Source organism: Narcine bancroftii, chromosome 4, assembly GCF_036971445.1.
Source record: "Narcine bancroftii isolate sNarBan1 chromosome 4, sNarBan1.hap1, whole genome shotgun sequence".
Taxonomy (NCBI): Eukaryota; Metazoa; Chordata; class Chondrichthyes; order Torpediniformes; family Narcinidae; genus Narcine; species Narcine bancroftii.
Window position 1 is genome coordinate 271,691,991 of NC_091472.1, and position 16,000 is coordinate 271,707,990.

Sequence of the window (16,000 nt, forward strand, 5' to 3'; positions counted from 1 at the left end):
CCCTCCCTCCACACCGCACACTCACACTCATACCTCGCATACAGGGCATCTACAACATAGATAAGGGAATCGGTATTGGAATTTTCCCTGCCCCTTATTCCTTTCAAGTAGCTTCTTAGTTCCAGGGCTCTTTCTATACAAACTAATCAGTTTAGGGGCAGACACACATCAAGACACTATTGGACATCCACATTTGTACACTACATCCTGACTAACAGGAACAAAGGAGAAAATGTAAAAGAAATTAACCAATAAATAAGGTTTGAGGATTTGCTACATCTCAGCAGCCGGCATCCGGGCAGTCAATTGAGGTATGAAGGAACAACCTCCTTAGTCCCCCCAATGGAAGGGTAGATAGGTGGAGTAAGGGTGGAGGCATGTAGGCCCACACTATATCTGTGTTCCAATGTAATTTAAATAAGGTTGCCAAATTTTAATGAGCATCCTATATCTTTTTTCTCTGATTATAGGTAATTTTCTCCAGGAAACACAGCTCCACATTTCCGTGTTCCAACGCGCAATGTCTAAATGGGAGTCAGATTTCCAGGTAACAGCTATGCACTTCCTAGCTACTGCCAATGCAATCATTATGAATTGGATTTTAAATTAGGACAGCTTCATCATAAGTCTCATGACCTACATGATCCCCAGCAGGAACAACTCTGGATCATATGGGAAATCTTTACCCATAATTATTTCCAGGACGTGGCCTAGATCTATGTGAAAGGCTTTCACCTTGGTACATGTCCAGGTTGCATGCACAAAGGTTACTGTCATTATGCTGCACCTAAAGCATTGGTCTGAAATTTCTGGATGTCAAATATAACTAGTGAAGGAAACTGTACTATACCAGCCTCTATCTTGCATTTGTAATTGCTGTCATGCTGATCTGACACAGTTCTGATGAGCACTGCTCATTAATTGCTATTCCTAAATCTGACTCCCACCTTTGCCTTGATTTATGGAGACCTGGTTTTGGACTTCCCATTTGGAGCAGGAAATACATTGTCAAAATAAATTTTCATGTGTTTCCCTTTGAATCAGGGTCTCCCTGTCTCTGCACCACAGCAAGGTTATTAATGGACCTAATTTTTCCCTCAAGAAAGTGAAAAGGTTTTGGGAAGATTTAAATCAGGTATTAAATAAAATCACAAAAAGCAACATACCAAAAAATCCAGAGATCTTTCTTCTAAGTAATATAAGAAGTAAAGAATCAGGCCTCAAACTGGATGAAGTACAAAAAAGATTTATTATGATAGCCTTAGCTGTAGCAAAAAAATGTATAATATCAACTTGGAAATCAGAAGAGAGCCTGAGAGTACAGCAATGGCACATGGAAATGAATAAATATATTCCATTGGAAAAAATAACATATAATTTAAAAAATAAAGTCACATTATTTGAACAAATCTGGGAACCGTACATGAAACATAACAGAGAGGGCTTGCCTCAGACCTCCACCCTCTAAAATGATAAAATGATAAGAAGACAAAATGACTTGATCCAGTGTGCAAAAGTAGAACACACAATTTTCTTTTTTATTTTCATTGCGTGATGACATTGTTTAATGGTTTTATTGTATTGTATATGTTGAACGTTTAATGGGTTTGGAGGGGGTGGGTAGGGGGGAGGGAAGGTAGGTTGAGAAAAGGGGAGAAAATGCCACTGTGTATATTTAAGAGGGAAATGTTTGTATGTATTTTGATTGATATGGTTCACAGTGTGAAATTTTTTTTTAAATTAAAAAAAGAGTTTATCTGAAGGTTGCAAAGGAACATCTTTTTTGATAAATTATATTTATACCTAAGCTGCTCAAATTACATTAGTTGTCCCTGCTCATAACTGTCCTCGATACAACTGATCTCCTTCCTGCACCAGGTATCCAGGATCTTGTTATCTACTGTCAATGCGGTTAACCTATTAAGAGTCAAGGGTATTTTTGGCGACAGTCCCACTTTTACTCCTATACACTGGTTAATTTTATTTCAGATAATAATTGACATGTTTTAGTATGGAACTGTCTTATTTTTTGCCAGATAAAAATTAATAAATAAAATCCTCTGCTACTTTCTCATCCACTGTGTGCAAAACAATTTTTGCCCAGGATGGTACACCTTCCCCCTCAAATAGACAGATTATGTACCTTGACTGGGCTACCCAATAGTACTTTTTTTTAAAAAGTCTGTTAACTTTAAAGCTCAGACTGTAGTCCCATGTTAATTTCTCCATGGAGACCCTGGCTACCTTTCTGTTCCAAGGTTTTGTAAAGATCCTCAGGGCAATGCCACGGGCAATGTCCAGAAGAGGTATTGAAGTCTCGGCAATCAGTGTGATGGGCAAGGCCATCCATCTATTCAAGTCTTCCTCAAACTATCTAAGCAAGGAGGTGTAATTCAAATTTTATAAATTGTTCAAATTGTTGTCTCCTAGGTATTTGATTGCATCTTGCAGCCACTTCACTTGACTATTTTAACTATTTTGTTGGTACTGGCTGTAATCCCTTTTAGTAAATGGCATAATCTCGGTTTTATCCCAATTAACCTTATATCCAGAAACCTCCACATAATATTGCAGAATATAGTTTATCCAGTGAGTTTGTTGCGTCTTTCAGATATACCAGCACATCATTTGCATATAAATTTATTTTTTGCTCTTTCTGGCCCACCCTAAATCTCTTAATGTCTGGATCCTGCCGACTCCTAATCCAATATATAAAAGTTGTCCCCAGCTCCAATTTTTTCCAGCACTTTAAATAAAAAATCCCACTCTAACCTGTCAAATGCTTTTTATGCATCAAAGGATACCGTTATACCTTTTTCATCCATTGACTGTGCCAGATGTATTATACTTAGTAGCCTACTGATGTTTTCTGAGGCTTGCCCCTTTTGCAAAAAGCTATTCATTAGTTTTGGCAAATATTTTGCCAATCTATTTGCCAGGGCTTTAGCAAGTATCTTATAGTCTGTGATAGTGAAATTAGTCTATAAGATGACAGTTTAATTGGATCTTTTTTTTTAGGAATAACCATAATTATTGCTGTTGAAAGGTATTCCAGAAGGATATGGGGTTCAACCTCCTGGTCTATCACTTCCATAAATAGAGTTAAAATCAAGTATTTACATTCCCTGCAGAGCTCAGATGGGAATCCATTCTCCCCCAAAGATTTGTTAGGTTGTAATAAACTTAATGCTTTTTCTATTTCTTCCTCAGTTCTTCTAAATTTGGCAACTTCAATTTTGACATGAACTTGTTAATTTTATCTGGCTGCCCTTTAGATTCTGATTTATATAAATTTTCATATAATTGTTGAATGCCTCACTGATCTCTTTTGGCTTGTATGAGATCCTGCCATTCCCTGTTTACACTGCATTGATTGTTCTTGAGGCTTGTTCTGCTCTCAGCTACCAGGAAAGTACTTTTTGGGCTCTTTCCCCTAATTCATAATATTTTTGCTTTGACCTTATTATCTACGCAATGCGTCTGAAGCATATTAATATTTTTTTTTAAATTTGTCACGACCCTATATTGTTCTTCAGAACCTGATTTTTGGAAATCCTTTTCTAGTCATGTAATCTATTTTTCCAATTCTTCTACCTCCCTCATATATTCTTTTAAAACTGTTTCCATATACCCAATTATTTGACCTCTTAAATATGCCTTAAGAGTTTTCAAAAGTAAGAATTTATCCTGAGTAGAGGGAGAGTTGGCCTCACAAAATATGTCTATTTGTGCCCTAACAAAGTTACAAAATTCTGTTTTTTTTTCAATTATTAAGGTGCCATCTCGACACCATCTCTTGTTAATTTGGCATTGCAATCATTAAAGTCAGGGGAGAATGATCTGATAAGAGTCTTGCTTTATGCTCAGTCTCCATGATCAAATTCTCTATGTGGGTTAATACCAGGAAAAAAAACTAATCTAAAGTAGGAATCATGCTGTCTTTAGTAGAAAGAAGAATCTCTCTCCTTTGGATGCTTCCATCTCCAGACATCTATCAATTTCAGCTCTTTCATAAACCCAAGGGTGGCTCTCATTGCCCTTGGTCTTACTATTCTTTTCATTAATTTATGCAAAACATGGTCCAGACAGAAGTTAAAGTTCCTCCGCCTCCATCAAGATTTTTTCTCTTTCCTCTGCCAATCTCAAGAATGTATCTTGTATGAATTTTCTATTATTATAATTGGGGGAGTATATATTTACTATGGTCCAGGATTCAGAATATATCTGACAGTGGACCATTACAAATCTCCCTGCCTTATCATCACTTTCTCTACCCTCACTGGAACATTATTTCCTATCAAAATTGCCACCATTCCCCTCCCCTTGCACTAGAACTGAAAAAGGAGGCTGCCACCTGGCCCACACATCCTCTTTTTAGTTTTTGATGTTCCTGTTCTGTTAAATGTGTTTCTTGGACAAAGGCCAAATCTGTTTCTTTATTTAAAATGTGTGTTAAGATACTTTTTCCTCTTCACAATCCATTTAGTCCATTTACATTAAATCTTATGTATTTGATGCTATTGGCCATTGCCTCAGGTGTTCCTCCTATGTTTGTGTGTTTCCTACATACCCCACCACCCCATGTCCACCACCCATCCAATCCACTCCTTTCAGCCAAGTGCTCCAGTCTGCTGAGACTGCAATGAATCCTGAAAAGGAGAAATAATAAAAAAACACAGCAACAATATATAACACAAAAACATCCCCCATACTCACACATCCATTTCTTTTATGTCCTACTTCTTCTATTCCTCTCTTCCTTCCCTCTCTGATGGCTACCCCCTCTGAGTTGCCACCAACTCCTTCTACACCACAGATTGTGCATTTAGCACCCATCTATTTTCCACACTCCTCCACCCATTTCCCCCAAGCCCCCCCAGAACCACTTCTCTTTATTTTTTACAAATATATTTAGACAATAAACAGTTAAGTCAATAACTATCCTATAACTATTATTTAAATTGCAGTCTTATATAACAGTTACTCTTTGTGAACTGGCAGTTTTTTAATGATTTGCGGTGCTTTTTTGGTTTCAGATAAAAACATTGTTTCCCCAATTGGCAGTACAATTTTCAATGTTGCTGGACAGTTTAATACACATTCATACCCCTTCTGCTTGGCTAATTCTTTAGCTGGTTCAAATTATTTTCTTTGGGAACCATTAATGTTCAGGTAAAATAAAATTTTATTTCCTTCCAACTCCATCAGTCCCTCTTTCGCTTTTGCATCGGTGGCCACCACACCTAAAATTTTCTCTCAGTCCTAGTAATGCAAGAGCTTCACCAGAACTGAGCATGGCCTTTGACCAGGGTCCAGGCATGGGAAGTAGGACCAATGGGTCCATTCTACTTCTACGGACTCTCTTAGCTTCTCCCTCCCTAAAACCTCTGGCAACCATTTCTGGAAGAATGTAACTGGATCCCTCCCTCCATACCTTCTTTCAGTCCCACAATTTCAACAGTATTTCAGCTACTATTGTTTTCCAAATTATCTATTTTCTACCATTTGCTTCTTTTTTTTTAACTTATCAATTCTGCCTTCATTATCTCCCACCCTTTCTTCTATTTCTGTCATACTTTCTGATAAACCAGTTAAGGTGTTTCCTAGCCTGTCATTTTTTTCATAAATTCCCCATCTTTCTGTTGTTCTTTTGTCAGTCTGTTTTCCATTTACTTCATTTCTTTTAGAATGCCTTTCAGCATCTCTTTCATTAAGGGCTCTAAGCCCTTCCCATCCTGAGAAGCAGATATCTTGCTTATCCTGACTTTTTTCTGGCTCTCTCTTGCTGCTGACGTCAACCTCTCTACTGCTTTCTCCTTCACTCGACCTGCCGTCGAAGTCATCTGTGGTCATGTGGCCGCGATCTCTCACATTTGCTGGTAAGTCCTCCCTTCCTCTGCTTCTACTGTGTTGTCTCTGGGGTGGGGTGGGGGGGAAGGTTGGAGTACACCCTCCACAAGGCACAGGCTTTGTTGTGGACCCCTTGCCTCCAAACGACCATCAGACCACTCATCGCTGCATCCCACTGAGATGTCTTCACCTCCTGAGTCCTTCCCAGGTGATTGTTGGCCACCCTTCACCTTCTGCTATTGAACCTCCACTGCTGCCATTGCTGGGCCCTCTGTGGCCTCGGGTCTAGAATCATCATTACCCTCCATCTCTCATTAGCAAATAGAAAGACGCATGCCCACACTTCAATCTTGTGAAATAGGCCCTGTATCATGAATAATCAGTCATGTGACAACATCATCTACACCAACTTTATTTTCCCATATATATAAACAGAAGCACAAATGATGACATCTCAGATTACCTTGGTTTGTCCTCCTGTAAACTGCAAGGTTTCTGATGATATGGGCAGATGGTGGATATTGTCCAAAGCAAAGTTTTCTGTATTAACAGGAAAATTCAGCTTTGTGACCTTGCATTTTACAAAAGTAATGATGGATTATAAATGTAGATCTTGTATGCATTAAACCCTGCTCCTTTGATCGTTTTATAAATATAAAATCAACCCATTATGAGCAGATCCTGTGGAAAACAACAGAATTTCTATTTTTAACCAGGTCCTGAGCACTAAAATAGGGATCTAAATAAAGCTACCATTTTCGCTTGCTCTTTATGCTTTGATAAGTGCTCCCACCCTGTTTTGGGGCTAGGAGTCACATCATCAGTAGTTTATAGAATGCTACTGCTTTAATGTGATAGAGCAGAATTTCTTTCAATGTATCAGGCCATAATTGATTGCTAATCAGATTGATAGTTTCTACTTAGTTTTGATGAAAATTAGATCAGGGGACAGAATTGTGCTGTTCCCCCCTCCCCTATTTTAGATCTTGTCACTTGCGAACAAAGAGATCAAGGTTTTAGTTGAATCTCTGATCACTTCTCCACCACTCACAAATGGCTGGAAATTGACTCCTGGTTGTTAGCCGAAACACACTGCAGAGAAACGATAACACATGGTATTCTCCCTCACTGAGTAAAACACACTGCTGTGATTATGTAGCACATTTAGCGCCATCAACTCGGGATGAATTTCTATGCAATAGGGACCAATAATTGCCTGTATTTGCTTTCATAGCAACATGACGGTGATTTATCAATGTCATTGTCTTGCTCCTCTTATTCTGTGTCATGGAGTTAGTGGTAATGCCAACTCACAGACCAGTTGAGATAAGATTATTAGCATTATTTCAATATTACATTAAATTACTTCTTATGTAAACCATTTGTTTAAATTTATTCAACTTGTTCTGCATATCCATGGTCAATAATTTTATCTTTCAACTTAATGAGTTGTCCAATAGACCAAAGCAATTTTAAAATCCCTACATTTACTGTTAAGTTTCTTGAGTCCAAAAAAATGTTTTGTGGTCCCTGAATAAAGGAAAATAGGTAAAGTAAGGAGGGTTTAATTTTTATTTGGTTGAATATATATAGGTTGGTAGAACATTGTGAGCCAAAGGGCCTGTGCTGTAATGTTCTATGTTCTATTTTAGAATACTCTAATTCCACACCTTTGACATCTGATTTTAATTGTTCATCTTTGGGAAGGGACACCATAACAAAGAACTCAGCAAACTTGATTCAGACTCGGATCTGTCCTGGAGCCTCCATCTTGATGCAATCACAAAGAAGGCTTGCCATCGACTATATTTTATGAGATGTTTTATGAGATTTGGTATGTCACCAAAAACTTTCAAAAACTTCTACAGGTGTGCCACTCTGGCTGGTTGCATCACAGCCTGGTATCAAGGTGCCAACTCTCAGGACAAGAATAAACTCCAGAGGTTTGTTAACTCAGTCAGCAACATCCACAGGCACAAGACTTCACTCTATCGAGGACATCTACAAGAGGCAGAGTCTTAAAAAAAGTGGCCTCTATCCTCAAAGACGCCCCAGGCCAGGCCCTCTTCACTCTACTACCATCAGGAAAAAGTACAGGAGCCTAAATTAGAGCACTCAACAGCACGAGGACAGCTACTTCCCTGCTGCCATCAGATTACTGAATAATCAATGAACCAAAGACACTGCCTTACTTTTTGTGCACTTCTATTTTAATATTTTTCATTCATAGTATTGTTGTAAGGTGGTTTATAATACGAATGCTTGTGCTATGATGCTGCCACGAAACACCAAATTCCATGATACTAAATCTTGATTCTGAATCAAAGCTTTAATTAATTAAACTGGGTTCCAATGACTTGTGTGTGTACTCTGGATCTAGGTCCTCCTTAATTTGTAGCTTTCCTTGACCTCTTCTTCCGACTGGACCAGGCCTCATGATGATTGGTGTACTCCCTCTTAAAATTTAGCTGGAATGAAGATATCATGAATCTCAATCATATAGAGATCTAAGAGACGGAGAGTAAGGAGACGTACTTAAGATATGTTTTATAATCTTGGTGTGTGAATTAAATTAGTTCATCCAATTATCACCTTTTGACTGTTGGTCTGTGCACATCCTCCCCCAGTCTTTTTATTTAGGTGAAAGCCTCCTTTTCCTCAGACATTGACCTCTGGATGCTGCAGGACCTGCTGAGTTCCTCCAGCATTATTGTGCTTTACAGCAATCACAGCATCTGCAGACTTTTGTGTTTCACTCTGATTAACTTTAGTCTTCATGTTTAAAATTAAACATATTTCTAACCCAAAACTTAACTTTTCTATCCATTGATGCTGCCTGAGGTAAACAAGAAAATCTGCAAATGCTGGGGTCTACTGCTACACCCAGAAGTACTGGAGAAATGCAGCAGGACACACAGTGTTCAAAGGAAGTCAAAGGCAGTCGAAGCTTTGGGCCTTGGGCCCTTCTTCAGGACTGCTAGAAATAAGTCAAAAATCTGAATAAAGAGATGTTGGAAAGGGAAGGAACACAGGGCAACAGGTAAGGACACATGATTGTAGAGCCTGAGAAGAGTGGGAATAACAGAGGGGGAGCAGTGAGGGACTCTCACAGAACACCTCACTTCCTGTTTTATGCCTATAGCATTTTACTTTATCCAATGCAAGATGGAATTGATCATAAAGGAATTCAGAGTTTGGGGGCTTCCATGCTTATAGATGAAAGAATAGCTTCAGGTGTGGTTAAAAATAAAACAATAATTTGCCTTAATCCAACCAGCTTCACTTATAAGGTGCTGCTCAGCCATCGTAATTGGAAAACATCTGGATTTATGCTTGAGTTATAAAATATGTGGCATGACTAGAACGAGCAAAAGCAGTCTCAGTTGCAGTTCAATATTTCCACGGAACACAGACAAAAAGTACTTTCCTACCCTCACACCCACTCTGTATCCCTCATGGCCTCTATCGTAAGCACATTATTGTAATAATTCAAGGTGCCTACACCAAAAATGCTGAAGACCCTCACATCCTGGATCTCCCACACACCACCCATCCCCACCCATCTCTAATCCTCTATCTACATCCTTAGCTGTCTCATTAACAGGGCAGAACATGGGTGAAACAAGGCTGAGAATGGTACAGGCACACCATTTCACCAATAATGATTTCCATATATATAATGTTAAAGCATGTATATACATGACATCACAGACAACCCTGAAATTCTTTTGCCTGCAGGCAAGATAGAATTGCCACTTATTGGAAAAAAAACTGTACTCAATGTACACATGTAAAGAAAGAAATAAATGTAAACAACCTGACTGTGCAATACAGAGAAATAAAAAAAAATCAATGGTCCAAAAGTAAGAGTCCTTAAATGAGTCTCTAATTGATTGAGTTTGTTATTAGGAGTCTGATGGTGGAGGGGTAGCAGCTGTTTCTGAACCTGGTTATATGAGTCTTGTGCCATCTATACCTCTTTCCTGATGGTGGCAGTAAAATCAGTTTGTGTGCTGGGTGATGTGGATCCTTGATAATTGCTTCTGATCTTTGACAGCATATAGAACCATAAAATTCTACAGCACAGAAAACAAGTCATTTGGCCCTTCTAGTTTGTGCCAACCATTATTCTGCTAGTACCATTGACCTGCTCCCATTCCATGACCCTCTTGACCTCTCCCATCCATGTATCTATCCAATTTATTCTTAAAACAAGATCAAATCTGCATTCACCACATCAGATGGCAGATGGTATAATGTGTTCAGTGGTAGGAAGGTTTTGCCTGTAATGTCCTGGGCTGTGTCCACAATTTTTTTGCAGGGCTTTACATTCAAAGGTATTGGTGTTCCCATACCAGACTGTGATGCATTTGGTCAGCACACTTTCCACCGCACATCTATAGAAATTTGCTAGGGTTTCTGGTGTCATACTAAACCTCCGCCAACTCCTGAGGAAGTAGAGGCACTGATGTGCTTTCTTCTTCTGAGGTGATAGGGACAGGATAGCTCTCGGAATGGAGACGGAAGGAGACAGAGAAATAGGGAAAGATAGAGACTCGGTGGAGAGTTTTAAGGGAAACTTGAGACAACCTGTTAATAGCAGCTGGTTGGACAGTACCCAGATGGAATATTAGTTTTATTTCTCCAATTTTCAGGTAGCCTTGTTTTGGAAGTGCATGAGGCCTGTGGAATGGTGTATGGAATTAAAATGTTTGGCCACTGGAATGTCTCTGTTATTTCAGGGACTGAGCGAAGGTGCTCAGCAAAACAATGTCCTCATCAGCGACCAGTGTGTCTGATGTAGAGAAGGCCACAGCAGGAGAATCAAACATGGTAGATTCACAAATTAAATATTGCTTCACTTGGATGGACTGTTCAGGGCCCTGAATGATAATGAGGGAGAAGTGGTGGACGCGCATTTCTTGCGGTCACCGGGGTAGGTATTAGTCGAAAACATAAACATAAACTCTGTTTCTCTCTGCACTGAGTGCTGCCTAACTCCAAAATATTTTCAGCACTTTTAACTTATTTTAATTTCCAAAAGCTTCACATATTTCCCTGCCTTGATCAGAGTATCCTGATTGTTCTGTTGTGATTCGATGTGAAAATCCACAAAGAATGGATCAGTTAAAAACAGCACAAACCTCCCCATTTTCTTCCAATACAAGGCCACAGACAAAGTGAACAACAAGAAAATCCTATTATTTTAAATTCAAAAATATGGCTAATTATCTTGTTTACCTGCACCTGTGAGTTCTATTTGTATTTATTATCAGATAATGCTTCAAAACATAGTGTAGGTAAAATCTAAACAAGCCAGCTGTCTTTCCCTCAAAGCAGTTAAATTCAATTTGAACCAGGAAATGTAAGGTCTCTCTGGATCAATAGGCCACACTCAACGGCTGACATCCTACACCTGAAACCATTCCATCCTGGCTGGGGACCCATCAGTTAAACCTGAGGGAATTCCCCCTTGTGTTATCCTAAGGTAAATCTCCTAGGATTACAGGTACTTTAAAGTAATTATGCATGCTCTATTACCCACCATTTGCTGCAGTCTGCTTTCAGCAACAAGCGTTACCTTCCTATTTCAACAAGCTAATTGCAGGGCACATGCTTCCAATGTAAAATGATCCCCTATAAGCAAGACCAGCTTTATCATTCTCTGCACAAAATACAGGAGTTGTGATAAGGTAATTGCCTATGGCAACAGTACAATTCATTCCCTCTTTACTCCCCCTTCCTTGTCACATGTCACATTCAAGGAATTCAATTATGTGATTGAGTTTTTTATCCACAAATTGTGATTCTTGTACTCCTGCCTTATTCATTACAGACACTGAGGCACACCTCTCCGAGCTTTGAAGTCATGCACCTTGTCAGCACATGGAGGCAGGGCAGAGACATCTGTTCCCAGTCATACAAGACAGCAGTCTGTGTTGTTCAGTACAAGAACAGAAGTATGCTTGGGTGCAAAGGGTCAGGGCTGTATTACTCTCCGAACATATGCTTTTCAGAGATAACCACTCGACCTGGGCATTTATTCAAGAAGACCTGAGATTTCACCTCAGAGTAGAAATTTTGCACCCAGATACTCAATTTAACAAAAGACCATTTCCTTTTGGAGAATGCTGGCAATCAAAAAAGCTGTATTGTTCTCTGCACTGTTCCTACACCAAACAAGTACTTTAATGCACCAAAGCATTTCTATTATTAATGAATTATCTGAAGTTAAACAGATTCTCCCCTGCTATACATAAAACCAAAACAATTTAGTTGATTTTTTTTTTCTCTCTCCATGGTGATTGCCTGTTCACACTTATTCTTTTCAACTTATTATTTTAGTAAAATTGTTTGTTTCATAAAAGTCAAATGGTTTTTGTATGGTTTTTTAACAATATAGATCCTTACATTTGCTCAAAAAGTTTGCCACTGTTACTACGGTGCTTCATAACTGAAAATATTACTTGTACTCATCCTCAGACTGTCTCTGGCAGGGGCCTGTGGCCTAAAGTTCTGATGGTGATATCAACACTCCAGGGCTCAGATGTCCAGGTCCTCTTGAGCATTGATATTGAGACACTAAAGAGGATTGCCTCTGTTACTGAGATTCACGCAGAGAAGATCACAAGTGTGTTCTGGTGTCAGACAAGGCCTACATTTAAAATGCATTGATACTGACATCCTGCTGATATGAGAGCCGCAGGGGTTGGGGGTGGGAAGGGTACCGCCACATCAGTGAGTTTGTTCCAAGGTACATGTACATAGAAAGACTTGATAATATCATTTGTGAATCACCATTTGACTTAAGTAGGGTCAGATACAAAAGAGTGGTTCCAAAATGGAACATAAAATCTGGTTGTAATGTGGGGTGTAAATACTGTAATGGCAAGTCAAATGCTATTTCCATGCTCAGATTGGGAATTTGTGCTTAGGTGGCAAAAAAAAGAGGTGAAATAACCACAATGTCACTCTGTCAGTTGTGGTCAACCACAGGTACTGCACCTCTGATAGTCACAGAAGAGAAGCTGGAGTGGCGTCTCCAGGGCACAAGCCAGGGTAGATTTGATATAGAGATGTGTCTGTTGCCCATGCAGTGGGACACCTATCTTCATGCTAATGACAGGTCCAAAGAAATGATGAAAGTCGATACAGTTTGGTGCCAGCAGCATCACAGGAGTTGCCATGACAGTGTTGGGTACAGCAGTCAGCCACCTTCGGGACCATGACTCCAGCTTTGTCCTTGGGGTTTACACCAAAAGCCTTTCCCATGAACAGGTATAACCACGGCAAAGGAGGTTGGAAATCAGAGTTTTCCCTCTCCTAGATGAATTACCATCTGTGGTTAACGAGCTTCGTCTGCCTGGACTGAGCACCTGGTGTCAAGGTGACAGTAGCCCTCCTTTGCCCCTTCACCTATCAGTGAAAACAGCTCCACCGGGCTTAAGATCTATGCCATACATGAAGAGCAGGAGTTGGACTTGTTGTCAGAGGCTCTTTGAGACACACGCCATGATGAGCATTTGTGTAGCAGTGGGAGCTTGCCCCCACTACCACCCTTAGGCTTTGACAACCTTTAGAAGCAACTATATCAGGGGAAAGCATTTTAAGCTGTATCATTTTGTGAAAACAAACATTAAAGTTGAATTTGTTCAAGTATAAATTTTGCAAGGTTTTTCAGCATTCTTTTTTCCTATTTGGATCTCTAGTGTAGCAGTCCTTTGGCATAGAGATGAAGCATTGGGTTGCATTATACTTATCTAATTTTCTCTTGTGGAAATTGCAATCTGCAAAACTGTAACTCCAAAACCTATGGATTGCCCAATAAATCAGGCCAATATATTGCTTTATGATTACTTTATGAATGATAAAATGCAACCATCCTAAAATCATTCAGAAACTAATGGACTGAGGTGATTATGCACAATATATATTAATCTTTCTTTAAAAAAATAACCATACCTTAGCTAGGTCATTTTCATCCATTACTTTGTCTGTAGCCTTCTTAGGACTGCTCAAAGTTTATGTGCTCCTTTCCCTGTGAAGCAGTCCAATTTTGTTATTTTCCTTTCCTTTTTAAAATATTTTTATTGAGTTCAATATAATGAACTTATACACATGTTGTATTAACATAACAGAAGGAAATATCAAAATGTACACATAATATATAACTGGTAAAAATGTTGTAATTAACAGTTTCCTATTTTTGTTATTAATTGTTAATTAATGTTATTAAGATTAAAAATGAAAATCACATGAATTACTTTATAAGCAATCTGCTCATAACAGTAAAATATCAATTAATATTAATATTATAGTCTAGGACCATCATACATAAACTCCAATTAATCAACTTATGAAACAAAGAAAAAAAATGAAAATAATCTAAAAAACCTAAACTAATGCCAATCTAACCCCTCCCTCTAATTGAGGTAACTGATTTAAAAAAAAAACAACGAAACTGGATCAGATTGGTACCTCCAGAAGCCAGACGGAGCATCGCTGGAGCAGCCTAAAACTCCCAATCATGATAATATTCTATGAATGGACCCCATATCTTTTCAAAATGGAACTTTTTATCTTTGATATTATATCTAATTTTTTTTCCCAAACTTAAATATGCCATTACATCATGTATCCCCAGCCCAATTTCAATATTTAGGAATTATAACTACAAAAAGTCATAAAAAGCTAATGAAAGAAAATGTTATAGCATTATTTAATCAGATTAAAGTGCCTTTATCTGATGTTCTCCACTTTTGATTACAATGATTGGACACATTAATTCAATTAAAATGAATATTTTACCTAAATTTTTATATCTTTTTCAAGCTTTAGCAATTTTTATTCCCAAATCATTTTTTGACTTATTAGGTTTGATTATTTTAATATAATTAAACATTCAATATGAATATGGTTTCAGTTTTGTGAATTTTTTTGGATAGGACAAATTTATCTTGTCAAGTCCTATTCCATCTATTTTTTTCTTCCAGCCATCTAGAATTGATCAAGCTTTTCTTTTGTAGAATGTGAAGGGAATAAAATGTTTTTGCAATTTATTTATGGATAACTGTCTCATGTCTTTTGACCAATTGTCTAATAAATATAATTTGCCTAGATCATGTTTTTTTTTTCCTGATATCTACAGGTTAGAAGCTTTTTAAATGTTACATTATCTACTTTTCCGATACCACATCAGACTGAAGTTACTGACAAAATTAAGAATGATGAGAAAGGGAATGATGGGAAAGGGATACCTTTACCTATAGAGACATGGGAGAAATAGTGAAATTTCTTCATTGTGTGATCGACACTCTTCGATACATTTTAAGGTGGTTCATAGGGCCCATATGTCCAAGGACATGATAGCTCGTTTTTACTCCCATGTAAACCCTAACTGTGACAGATGTAATTCTGAGGTGACTTTCCTGACACATATGTTTTGGTCCTGCTCTTCCCTGAAAAATTTTTGGAAAGATATTTTTGATATTATTTCAGCAGTTTTGTTCATTGGCCGACAACATGATCTTATCACTGCACTTTTTGGACTACCGGTTTTGGACTCTGGCCACTTATCTGTTATGGCTTGTTGTGTGATTGCATTTGTTACTTTAATAGCCAGAGGATCCATTCTACTCAAATGGAAAGACCCTAAACCACCTACAATGTTTCAATGGTTTTCCCAAGCTATAGCATGTTTAAATTTAGAAAAAAAAATAGAAATGGTACCATTGACCCTTCGGTTAAATTTGAAGAAATATAGAGGCCATTTATTCAACATTTTTGTATGATGTAAGTTGATCCTTTTCCATATTTCTTTTTGTGAGTGTAGAGGAATGGAATTAACCACAAAATAATTGTTTAACCACTGAAGCACAGTAGCCCAGCTTTAGTTTTGTTTCTTAGTTATGGAGATATTTTTAATAATAAAATTTGATTCCTTTTCATGTTTGGACTTTAAGAGATTGGGAGAATCATTTTATACATGTTGCTCAATGTTTGTGTTTGTATATGTTAACTGTTGTTTATGCAATCCTGATCAATTTGTATCATTCTTATGTTTATTAATCTGACACTTAACAAAAAAGATTGATCCATCTACATCTTTTTCTGTATCTCAAGAGAAGGTTTTAGCTTTTAGTATGCTGAT

General features: G+C 38.1%; 1 long non-coding RNA gene across 1 annotated transcript in view; it reads left to right on the plus strand.

Annotated features, from left to right (window-relative positions):
• Positions 1–488: 488 nt before the first annotated feature.
• Positions 489–16,000, plus strand: part of LOC138761968 (uncharacterized) — a 59,175-nt gene continuing 43,663 nt past the window's right edge. The window contains exon 1 of the long non-coding RNA XR_011356664.1: positions 489–547. This is a non-coding gene — a long non-coding RNA (uncharacterized lncRNA). The remainder of the gene's footprint in view (positions 548–16,000) is intronic.